General features: G+C 46.4%; 2 non-coding genes across 2 annotated transcripts; both read left to right on the forward strand.

Moving 5' to 3' along the window:
- Window positions 1-4,509: 4,509 nt before the first annotated feature.
- TRNAK-UUU (transfer RNA lysine (anticodon UUU)) lies at window positions 4,510-4,582 on the forward strand. Its single transcript has one exon. It is a non-coding gene; the product is annotated as a tRNA-Lys (tRNA).
- A 2,648-nt stretch (window positions 4,583-7,230) lies between these two features.
- TRNAV-CAC (transfer RNA valine (anticodon CAC)) lies at window positions 7,231-7,303 on the forward strand. The gene has a single exon. It is a non-coding gene; the product is annotated as a tRNA-Val (tRNA).
- Window positions 7,304-12,119: the final 4,816 nt, after the last annotated feature.

Below are 12,119 nucleotides of genomic sequence, written 5' to 3' on the forward strand. Positions count from 1 at the left end.
ACATATTGGCTGCAAATATAGAACAGTGGTCGCAATGGTGATCTATACAGTTACAGATTAAGTCATTAATGTCACAGGAGGTGACATGGTATCAGTGAGACTGATATTGGAATGCTGCCTCCAGTTTTGGTGTCCTCGGTTGAAAAAGATGATGTGAAATTGGAGCTGGGGAAGCAAAAAGCCACCAAATGTTCTGAGGGCTGGACAAAAATGCCTTCTAGTGAGCTATTGAAAGAGCTCAGTCTGTTTAGCTTATCAAAAGTAGATTGAAAGGTGACTTCACTGAAGTGTTGAAGGGCCTTAATGGAGAGAAAATATTGGGTGTTAGAGGGCTTTTTAATTGAGCAGAGAAAGGCATAACAAGACCCAACGGCTGGAAGGTAAAAAGAGACAAATTCATATTACAACTAAGGCACAAATATTCAACAGCGAGGATGATTCACCACAGGAACAGGCTACCAAGGAAAGTGGTGGATTTGCCATCTCCTGATGTCATTTAATGAAGACTAGATGCCTTTCTGGAATGTGTTTGCTCCCAAAGTAGCTCCATACAGGAGGCCTGCGATATGCAGGGGGTCAGATTAGAAGCTCTAATTTCTCTTCTGGCCATAAAGTCAACTAATTTCTGAAAAACTGAGCGTAGCATTGGCAGCAGCGTCTGATATTTTCCTGTCTAGCCGGCTTGCTTGCTAGAACTAACGCTCCTTGAGTGGGGTGATCCACAGGGAGTTGCTCAAACCTCCAGAGTCCCTGGCAAGGGGCAAGATATTAGCACAGCAAGGGAGGGGTGTGGCAGTGACATCACAAAGGCCTTTTGCAGCACCTCAGACTATTGGTTCAAGGTGGTGGGGAGGTGGTGACCTCACAGAGAGATGCTGACATCATCCAGGCAGGACAGGGGCGAGGGGCCAGGAAAACCTCAGAGACCCCTGTGGCTTTGCTTCAGCAAGTCTCCTTCTCCAGGTCTCTCCTTGAGGACTGACAGGGTATTCGGGTTTACGGATGTGAGCACCAGGAGGAACCTCTTTTGAGTTTTCTCCTTCCCTTGTAGTGAATTTACTAGAAAACAACCATCTCTGTTTAGAAGGCAAGAGCCTCCTGGAGGTCTGAATCCTGTTCAGTCTGATCCATCTGGTGAGAGTTGAAACTAGGCATCGAAAACACGAGCTTAAAGAGGCAGTATTTTATTCCACGCCTGGGATTGTGTCCCTTAGAAACACTGGGGACATAAGGGTTTGTCCTTTGTGTTTCACCTTTCCCTCCATCCATCTATCCCTCCCTCCTTTCTCTTCATCTCTTGCTTCTTTTGTCCTTTCTCCTGTTCCCCTCCCAACACCAGTGTGTGTGTGTGTGTGTGTGTATTGCAGGGGAGTGCTCTGCAGCTCCCAATGTGGATTGTCCATCAAAAACTGTGGGGCTGAAATTGTGCTCTGACAGTGATCCCCACTGGTGACCGGGCCCATCCTTTGTGCTCTCTGGTGATAACCCTCAGCCTCCCCTCCTCATGCTCTACCCTGATTGGCTGAGCATGGGGTTATTGACAGGGAGGAGACTCAGGTCCTTGTTGTTCTCTTTTAAGATCAAGGAACTAAGTCAGAACCAGTTCTATGTTTGACAAATTTTGCTGCTTCTCTGCATTAATTGTCTCTGAGCAGTTCATGATTTTCTCTAACATTGCAGTTCTCCTCAAATAGTTGCTGAATAATTACTGTGCACTGTTGTTGATCTGGAGCTCATCTGAGAGCACTTTATTCAGCCATTCAATGTCTGAAATTCAAGTTCCGATGGTTAGTTTGAAAATCAGGGCTCTTGGGTCCTATTCCCAACTCTGCCTCTGACTGGCTGTGTGACATAAGACAAGTCAATTCTCCTTTTTCAGCCTTAGCTTCTCCCTCTTTCAAGTAGAGATAATAATGATCTGCTCCTACCTACCTCACAGTGGGTGGAGGATGGGGATCCATTGGAGAGTGTCACTAGGAGTAGGGCATAATATGAGGAGTCCTATCACGTTTAGTCAGAGCACATTAACACAGAATAGAATAGCTGAAATAGTCTATTTGATTTGTATGTAATTATTTTGAAATTGTTAAGAGCAGCAATGACTTAGCTCAGACAGAAGCATCTTATCTAATGTTTGAGATCTAAGTGTCTCCTTTTTGTGTGCGACAAGACAATTTAACACACTGTGACAAACAGGAGATGCTTTTGTTTTGCAACAAAATATTTTTGCAAAGAACTTTTATCCCACTTGTTATGATTTCGAGAAACAAACTGGTTTAGTCTGAATGGGATTTTCTGACAGAAACAGGTTGAATGACATTTCCCCACCATCTCGATTCCTGGGCTCTATCCCTGCCTCTGGGGGGTTTGATGTCCATTAGAAGAGGAGTCGGAATTGGTGGCTTTTCTTTCTGGCTCTGCCACCGCTTTGCTTTGTAGGCCCTTGAGTAAGTCTCTTCCCTTCTCTGGACCTCAGGCTCCCCTCATTTGTCCAATGGGAAGAGGGATAGTTTTTGAACTCTGGGTGGTTGTGAGCCTGAGTGAGATAAGGGGCGTTAAAGCCCTCTGTGAAGGAGAAAAGGGAAATTCTCAGTGACTGGGTCTCCTCTCTGTATGGCCCCAATGGAGAAGGAAAGAGATGGTGTGGGGGAGAAGACAGGCAGAAGGGGTCAAATCGGGCTAAACCAGAAATGAGGAGATTTTCTTCCTGTTAAAATATCTTGGAGTCTCATTGCTGAAAAGTTGCATCTTTAGTTAGGTATGAACCAGCAGCCTTTCAGTTACCAGGCAAAGGTGTGAACCACAGAGACTGATAATTGCCTGCTTCCCAACTTTGCTTGAAAAGCAACTGCAGTGGTGCTACTGGTTAGTGCAAAAGGGACTACTGCTGGGGTTATGAGTTCAAGCCTTACTTTAAATACTGGTTTCTGTTACCCCTGTAGCTTCCCCAACTTGTTTTGCCCAATTCACATGGAAAGTACCCTACTAGGTAAAGGAGAATAAGTACTGAAATGTGGAAGCTGGTGCTCAGCTTGGAAATATCCAGCCTCTGCTGCCATGAATTCCAGTAGATTGTTCACTGTCAGGGAAAATTGATCTATTAGCTGCCAGGAAAGGTGTCTGGGCATCATATCCCCCTGCTTCTTCCAGTGCAATCCGGCTCGGTCACGGCTGTAGAAGGATTCTATATGCATTGAGTCTAAATCTTATCCAAGCCTTCTTAGCACAGCTGGTAGTGTCTCAGTCTCATAATCTGAAGGCTTTGAGTTCAAGCCTCTCAGAAGACAATGGTTTTTGCTCCCTGCTTCAAATTTTCCAAAGGAAATCAGAGAAAAGAGACTACAGGAGAGTGTTTTCTAGACACCTTCGCATCCATCTAACACACACACACACACACACAGAATCTTCTAAGGCATTAACTTTTCCTTCTCTATAGAGTTTGTATTCTCCATAGAGCAAAATATATCAAAAACATGCAAGTCTAAACCTAATACAATATGAAACTCAATACAGATAAAATCTCACCCTCAGAGATCTTCCAATAAGCTTCTTTTGCAGATTAGGCTTATTTCTAGTCTGGGCCCAATCTTTTCACCTGGCATATTCCTTGTTCCAGCTCAGGTGGTAGCTAGGGGATTTCTTATGACTGCAGCCACCTTTCTTCTATTCTACCCCCTTATATAGCTTTGGTACAAGGCAGGAATCTTTTGTGTCTCTCCTGGGGAAAAGCCCCACGTTTAAGATGGATTCCTGTACCAGGTGACATGCTCACATGTCCTGTGAGACCCCAAGCCTTCATTCTTCCTGGCCTGACTCACAGATGGTGCAGGAGAGAGCCATCTACAGTCAATTGTCCTGGTTAATGGGAGCCATCAAGAGTGCAAACCACTATTAGTGGCCCAGACTTTGCATCATTACAACAGGACCTCAGAGTTATTGTTCATATTTCTAGTTTCAGATACAAGAATGATCGGTTTATACAAATATGATGTACACACACAGTCGATTATAAACTTTATAATGCTACCTTACATGCATAAAGCATACTCCAGTTACATTATATTCACACTCATTAGCATATTTTAATAAAATCATATGGAGTGCAACGTCATAGCAGGGAAAGGGTTTTACTGCAGCACCTGGGAGCAGTTGAGTTTCATGTTCAGGCTGTGGTATGAGTTTCTCCAGGTTTCTCGTAAGCACAGAGGGCCCTTAGCAGGTGCTCTCGATACAGGAATGGCCCAGACATGATAAAGTCATGGGAATTGCTTTTTCCTTTTTAATTTTTGTATTTCCAATGACATTACTGTTTGTGATTTCGTTTTGCTTTGTATAACTGTGTTTTCTCCTGGATCTGATATTTAACTAAAAAAAGAAGAATGTCTCTGGGTGCCACATGGAGAAGCAAGATGGGCCTAGGGCTGCTAAAGAAGCAAGAGTAGCAAATTTTCTGCCCTCTTTTTCTTGACTAGTTTCCCTTCTGCATCAAACTTGCCCTTTTCTCTATGAGCCAGGCTAGCTCAGTTGGTAAAGCATCAGACTTTTAATCTGAGGGCCCAGGGTTCAAGTCCCTGGTCAGGTGAAAAGGGAGCATTTCCACATATGGTACTCCTCCAACAACTGAAAAAGGCATCTCCTCAGGATGTTATTTCACAACAGTCTTTTTTCCTCCAGGACTTGGTCTTTCCTAGAAAGGGTCATGTACTGCTTAGGATAGAAGGGGCACTTTCATAGAATATCAAGGTTGGAAGGGACCTCAGAAGGTCTTCCTGTCCAACCCCCTGGTCAAAGCAGGACTAACCCCCTTTTAGATTTTTACCCCAGTTCCCTAAATGAACCCCTGAAGAATTGAACTCACGACGCAGGGTTTAGCAGGCCAATGCTCAAACCACTGAGCTATCCCTCCCCAAACTTCCTCGCCTGGCCACTGGCCTCTCCGTCTGGATTAAGAAAGGCCTCTGGGAGTTGCAGCAAACTGTTACATGCCAACTTGGTGAGCAAATGCAGGGCTGCGCCCGCAGGGTCATCCACACCAGAACTCAGCAGAGATCTGGGGGTTCCCTATTGGTCCCATGGTGTAAGAGCAGCCCTCAGGACTTTGAATCCTGCAATCTGAGTTGAAGTCTCAGTAGGATCTGAGGACAATTCCTGTGTGACCTAATCCTGCTGGGTCTTCCAAGGCTCTGTCTTGCTCTCTCAAATGATACGAAAGCCTGCCTTTTGTCTGCTAGCTGTTGTGACTTGAGCACAAGAGGGGATGTTTGATCCAGGAGGCTGGTCGTGCTTGGAGTCCTGTAGGTGGGGATGGGAGCTCCATTTCCTCTGAGTCCTGAAGCTGGGCTGCAGCCTGGCATAGGAGGTAGCCCTATTGGTTGACCAACTGTCCCAAAGTCACTTGGGCGGTGTTGGTTTTCCCCAGGAATGATGAAAGGCCTAAGGGAGGGAGGCTTAATACGCCTCCCTATCAGTCAGGGTGGAAGAGGAGGGCTGCCAGATTGGGTAGGTTGATGAGCTGGGCCGTCTAGCATTTAGTTGGGTACATGGTGAGGAATGCAAACTGGGAGAAGCAGTTGCTGGCCTGTGAGGAATGGCTCAGCCGGTGGCGTAAGTGGACCTTGTAATTACCTACAAAGCTGTGATGCTCAAGACCTATCTTTCGGCTACAGGGAATTTCCTCAGCCATGTATTTCCCCCTGCTCCACGAGTGCTGCTGAGGCTGAACATGACCTTCCACTTCTTGTGGGGCAATAGGATATCCCTACCTAGACAGGAGACGTGTGGCTTTTCTGTCATATTAGAAGAGAGGTTGGGCCTGGTGGGCTTTGAAGTCTTTTATGGCTTTACTTTTTTGTTTTTACATTTTCAGTAGGTGGCTCCCAAGCAAGAGTTGACTCACGTGATCTTTCTTTCTTCTCTTGCTCTTTCTCAGCATGGGGAAGAAAAAGAAGGTCTCCTTCAAGCTGGAGTCAGAAGGACAACATAAGGATGACTTCCTCAGTTCCGGCTCCAGTCCTTTGCTCTGCCAGCTGACCCATCGAAGGGCTGCCATCACTTTCTCCAGGTTCGCCCATCGATGTGTTTAGAATGGAGACGGGTGACTAGTGGTGCTCCCCAATGGTGAGTCCTAGGACCAATCCTATTCAACTTAGTCATAAATGATCTGGAGAAAGGGGTAAACATTGAGCTGGCAAAGTTTGCAGATGATACTAAACTGCTGAAGATAGTTAAGACCAATGCAGACTGTGAAAGATTTTGAAAGAGACCTCACAAAACTAAGTGATTGAGTAAAAAAATGGCAAATGAGATGTAATGTGGATAATTGTAAAGTAATGCACATTGGGAAAAATAACCCCAACTATACATACAATATGATGGGGGATAATTTAGTTACGGTTAATCAGGAAAGATATCTTGGAGTCGTCATGGATAGTTCTCTGAAGACGACCATGCAGTGTTCAGCAGCAGTCAAAAAAGCAAACAGGATGTTAGGAATCATTTAAAAAGGGATAGAGAATAAGACAGAGAATATTTGCCCTTATATAAATCCATGGTACACTCACATCTTGAATATTGTGTATAGATGTGGTCTCCTCATTTCAAAAAAGATATACTGGCACTAGAAAAGGTTCAGAGAAGGGCAACTAAAATGATTAAGGTTTGGAATGGGTCCCATATGAGGAGAGATTAAAGAGACTAGGACTTTTCATTTTAGAAAAGAGGAGACTATAGGGGGATATGATAAAGGTATATAAAATCATGAATGATGAGGAGAAAGTGAATAAGGAAAAATTATTTACTTGTTCCGATAATATAAGAACTAGGGGCCACCAAATGAAATTAATGCACAGCAGGTTTTAAACAAATAAAAGGAAGTTCTTCTTCACACAGTGCACAGTCAACATGTTGAACTCCTTGCGTGAGGAGGTTGTGAAGGCTAGGACTATAAGAGGGTTTAAAAGAGAACTAGATAAATTAATGGAGGTTAAGTCATGAATGGCTATTAGCCAGGATGGGTAAGGAATGGTGTCCCTAGCCTCTGTTTGTCAGAGGATGGAGATGGATGGCAGGAGAGAGATCACTTGATTATTGCCTGTTAGGTTCACGCCCTGTGGGGCACCTGGCATTGGCCACTGTTGGCATACAGGACACTGGGCTGGATAGACCTTTAGTCTGACCCAGTATAGCCATTCTTATACTGTTATGAAGGGAGGGGCAAAGGGCTTTGACAGAGTTTCTGTAGTGTAGTGGTTATCACGTTTGCCTCACATGCAAAAGGTCCCTGGTTCAAAACCAGGCAGAAACAAAATTGCTTACTTTTCCCAGCTTCCCTGGCTGTCTAGCAAAGTTCCTACTGCTGCCACCGGTATGTACCTGTGATAAACCCAACCCCTGCAGGAAAGAGGGTGGGAAATGAGCTGAGAAAGAGACTTAGCATCAGCAGAGGATTGCTAGGGGATCTGTGCCAGTCACCTTTTGGAGCCTTGTGGCTTGGTCTCCTCTGCCCTGGGAGGTTGGCTGGTGGAGGCCGGCTCTTCCTGCTAGCCTCCTTTGTGTGACTTGCCAAAGGAGGAAGTGAGGCAAGAATGGGGCAAAAGAGGAAAGTCGAGCTGAGGAAGGCAGGGCAGAAGCTAAGCCCCTCAGTGCGTCTAAGTGGGGTTAGTAGAGCGCCACCATTCATTCTGCAAAGTCTGGGGAGGTGCAGTTGGCTGCTGGGAGGTAGGATCCTGTGCCTGCCTCTTGGCTTCCCAAGGATGGCTACTTGCAACCCAGGAGAGGAAGGATGGTTCTGGGTGAAAGGAAGACAAGCAAAGCTCTGGGAGGAAATTTGGGTGCGGGGTGCGGGCTTTCTGCTTGGGGGTTGGGGTGCAGGAGGGGGTGGTGCTTACCCCGGGCACTGCAACTCCCGAAGTGACCAGTACACATAACGCTGTGATAGCAGCTCTCAGGTTAGCGGGGACAATGAGTGTCCATGTGCCGCTACCTGCAGGCTCGGCCCCCAGAGCTCCCATTGACTGCAGTTCCTGGCCAATGGGAGCTGTGGAGTTGGTTCTCGGGGCAGAGGCAGCACATGGAGACACTTCCCCCATCCCAGGGGATGCTGGGACATGCCAGACACTTCTGGAAGCGGCATGGAGGGACAGAGGCAGAGTGGGCAGGGAGCCACCTTAGTGCTGCTGGCACATCTCTGCACACCCATTGTGGGAGGGGGCAGACGGCCTCCATGCGCTGCCTGGAGTAGGGGCAGAGCACAGAGTTGCCTCCCCTCTCAGGTCTATTACAGGAGTGATTGCTGCACTCTTTTGGCCCGCAAGGTGCAGCAGGTCAGACTAGATGATCACACTGGTCCCTTCCAACCTTAAATGCTCTGAGTCTAAAAGAGAGAGGGAAGTAAAGGGAAAAAAAACCCAAACATTGTAATACCAGGGTGACTCTACCTTCTCACAGTATAGTCCTGCCCCTTTCTTCCTTCACTGGGTGTTTAATGACCTGCAGGACATTGATTCTCTCATTACATTTATAAACTGATACAATGTGACGGAAATTAAACTAGTTTCCAGCTGAGAAAACAGCACCTCAGTGTGGTGGCTGGTAATTGAACCTAGGTCAACTGCTCAAAAGGCTGCTATGCTCACCACTATACCACCAACCCATCTGGTGAAATTATTCCTTATGCTTGCACAATGAGGCTAGGCCAGAATTAAGGCATTTTCCTGCCTGTTAAAATGTACTGGATTCTCTTCACAAAAAAGCCAAATACCTCTATCATCACCTGGGTTTGAACCATCAGCCTTTCAATTAACCACCAACTTTGTTAATCACAGACACAGGTAACTGCCTACTTCTCAGTCTTGTCTATGAAGCACCTACAGGGATACAACTGGCTAGTGAGGGAGGCGCACTGCTGGGGTTATGAGTTCAGGCCTCACCCAACACACCAGTTTTCATTAGCCACAGAGCTTCCCCCATTGCTTTGTCTCATTCACATGGAAAATGCCATACGAGGGTGATGAGAGTAAATTCTAAACTCTGAAATGCGGCGGTGGCCCAGAGATTGGGATAAGGGGTTTGAAGAGAAAAAGCTCTAGGAGTATAAAACCAGACAGTCGCCAGGGGCAGGTACAGTACAATCCCTCAACAGGGAGCCACGGTGGGGGGGGGTTCACTCCCTCTGTGAAATGTCCTGAGAGGTATTTGAAGATGAAGATAAAGCCATGGCTAACAAGTGACTGGCACGTCCTGGATTCAAGAATGGAAGGGACTTGGGTTAATAGTCTGAAGATTTGCGTTACCGTCACCGTCTGACCCCCCTTCAGCTCGGAGCAGGTTTGTAAGTTGCTGGGTGGAACACACAGACTCCTGAAGAGCAGGGGCAGCTGTTTCCATGGCAGAGAGCCTGACACTTAGCAGACTTTCTATACCTGCTGTTTTGAAGCAATTCAATAAAATAACGGTGGAGCTACAATATCCGGTCCAATATTTCAGCCCCCTGCTGCAAAAACGCTATTTTAGAATCTACACAAGAGGCTTCCAGTGCTAGGACACCTGACCAGAGAGCTCAGTGGGGGTATAACAGCTGCTGACTCTGAGGGTCCTGAGCTAAATCCACTTGCTGGTGAAAGTGTTTTGATTTATTTGATTGATAATGAGCACCAGCTACCAGGGGAGAAGCCCTGTCAGTCGCTGCCACTGGGAAAGGGCAGGGGGAGAGGGAACAAGAGGAGAAAGGCAGAGACATTGGATACGAGGAATTGGGGGGAGAAGAAAGAGAGAACAGAGAGACAATAAATGATTGAAGCAGAACCGGTGTCCCAACTCGATCTTGCTCATCACAGGTGTTCAGAGAGACAGGTAGTTGCAGGTTTTCCAATGTCAAGTCCGAACATTGATTCTAACAATGTGAGTTCAAATATCAAGGGGATCTCCACAGACCTGATCTCTTCCCCCTTTCCCTTTTAGTATTTTTATTTTGACGTATTTGGCTTAACCGTGATCTTCTCTTTCCCCACCTGTATTGCAATTTGGGGATTATTTTTATTTTGCCTCCCTTTTGTTCATGTCATTATAAGTGTAACTGCAAAGGAATCAGCAGGAGCAAAAACTGACTCAATACTTTATTTCCCCATCATGCCAGAACATCATACAAACAGCTCACACAGCTGGAATCATAACACGGAAGGCCAGGGGATGGGAGATGCAGGTTTCCAAGTGTTCTGTCTTTCTCAGATGAAAACATTCCAGCCCCTTGTGTGCCTCCATCGTGTATGACCTGCTGGACTTTGACACACTTATTGTCTCATTCTATGGATGTGATTGTAACACAATGTGACTGAAATTAAACCACTTCCAGACTAGGAGACAGAAGACAAAAAGCCATTATTGCACTGGATGGGACTCAAACCCAGATCAACTGTTTGTACAGCACCTATGCACAACACTATAGCACCAATGCATCTAGTACGAGTAGCTATCCTGCAGGATCTTTCTGCTGTCAAAGAGGGTGATATATGACCATGGAATTAATGAGCAGAGTGGATGAGCTGGAAACTGCTTGATGGCAAGGAGCAGAGTTCGGATCCCAGAATGACTGAAAGGGGGCAAAGGTGAAATCAGAGCTCATTGGGAGCTGGCCCCACCCCAGGAGAGGGGAACTGAAACTCAACTTCACTCATAGAAAAATCTTCCCTGAGAAGGAAGGGAACAGCTTGTTTTAAAGACAAGGTTTATGTTTGTTCCTGCTACATATGGAGGGGCTGGGTAGTTCTGATTCCAGCCCCCCAGACTCTGGGTGCATAAGGAACAAATTCAGGCTGCCAGTCACCTGCAGGAGCGAGATGATTTTTTGACAGTGAGGGATGCCTCGTCCTAAAGGCCTTTGTCTGCCCCCTTCTAGTGACTGTTTGGTACCGGAATGCAGCCACCACTCCTGGGTCTCTGCTGGGGAAATAATGTTTCTGTGCAAAACACCAAAGCTTTTAACAGAAAGAAAGAAAAGGAGATGGCAACACAATGGGACTAGCACATAAGGAATGAAACACAAGATGCTTCCCCCACGTGCATTAACTTTTAACCTTGGTTGCAGTGTTGTTGTATCCATGTTGGTCCCATGGGTCCTCTGGGGGGCGCCTGACATTGGTCATTTTCAGAAGACTGCACAGTGGGCTAGATGAACTGGTCTGACTCAGTATGGCTGCTCTTATGTTCTAACTGCTGTTTAGGAAAGAGACGACCTTTCAGACTACACAAAACTGAAGCAGGGTGCTGGTGTCTCTTTCACCAACAGAGTTTGGTCCTCTACAAGCTCTTACCCTCACTCGCCTTGTCTCTCTTGGCCTCTGAAAAGTGTTTTCTCTCCACTCCCTTTGCAGAGAAGTTAAATTTCCCTTTGGGCAACTATTAGGCAGAAGCAATTGTATTGACCGTGACACTAGAATTGAAGATTTAATATTATAAACAAATGAGTCTAAACCTGAGGTTCTGGTTTCCACATTGGTTTTTCTAACTCAGTTCCCAATTCTCTTCTAGAAAGGCTTCCAGGCTGCCTGCCCAGCCCAGCAAAAGTGGCTAGGAGAGAGTCCACAATCCTGCCCTTTCAGGTAGTGGAAGACTGCTATCAAATCCCCCCTCACTCAGTCAGTCCCCAGCCTGTGACAGTGCATGGGATTCTTCCGTCCTAAGTGCAGGACTCTGCACTTCTCCTTGTTGAACTTTCTCAGATTTCTTTTGGCCCAATCCTCCAATTTGTCTAGGTCACTCTGGACCCAAACCCTGTCCTCCAGCGCTTGGATTCTTTACATGCTTTCACAGAGCGAAGTGCACATGTTCCATGATTTCATAGGGCAGACTTTTGTGCTATTGGGAGCTTTCCCTGTGCAAATTTGACAGGTGGATCAACATAGAGACACATTGTGACCTTTCTCAGGGTACTGAGGGCTGTGAGTCTCCTTGTTGCCACCTGCCACAAGGAAGAGGGACTTTTGCATTTGGCAGCTGGATGTTAGTAACCAAACTCACCAGCTTGCTGGAACTCAAGGACCCTCCTCTGAGCTACAGTAGCCACCCTAACCCCTGAGTTCCTTCAGTGTGTCCACCTCTGGGGTCCAGCCCGGATCACCAGATAC

This window comes from Gopherus flavomarginatus, chromosome 5 (assembly GCF_025201925.1).
Source record: "Gopherus flavomarginatus isolate rGopFla2 chromosome 5, rGopFla2.mat.asm, whole genome shotgun sequence".
Classification (NCBI taxonomy): Eukaryota; Metazoa; Chordata; order Testudines; family Testudinidae; genus Gopherus; species Gopherus flavomarginatus.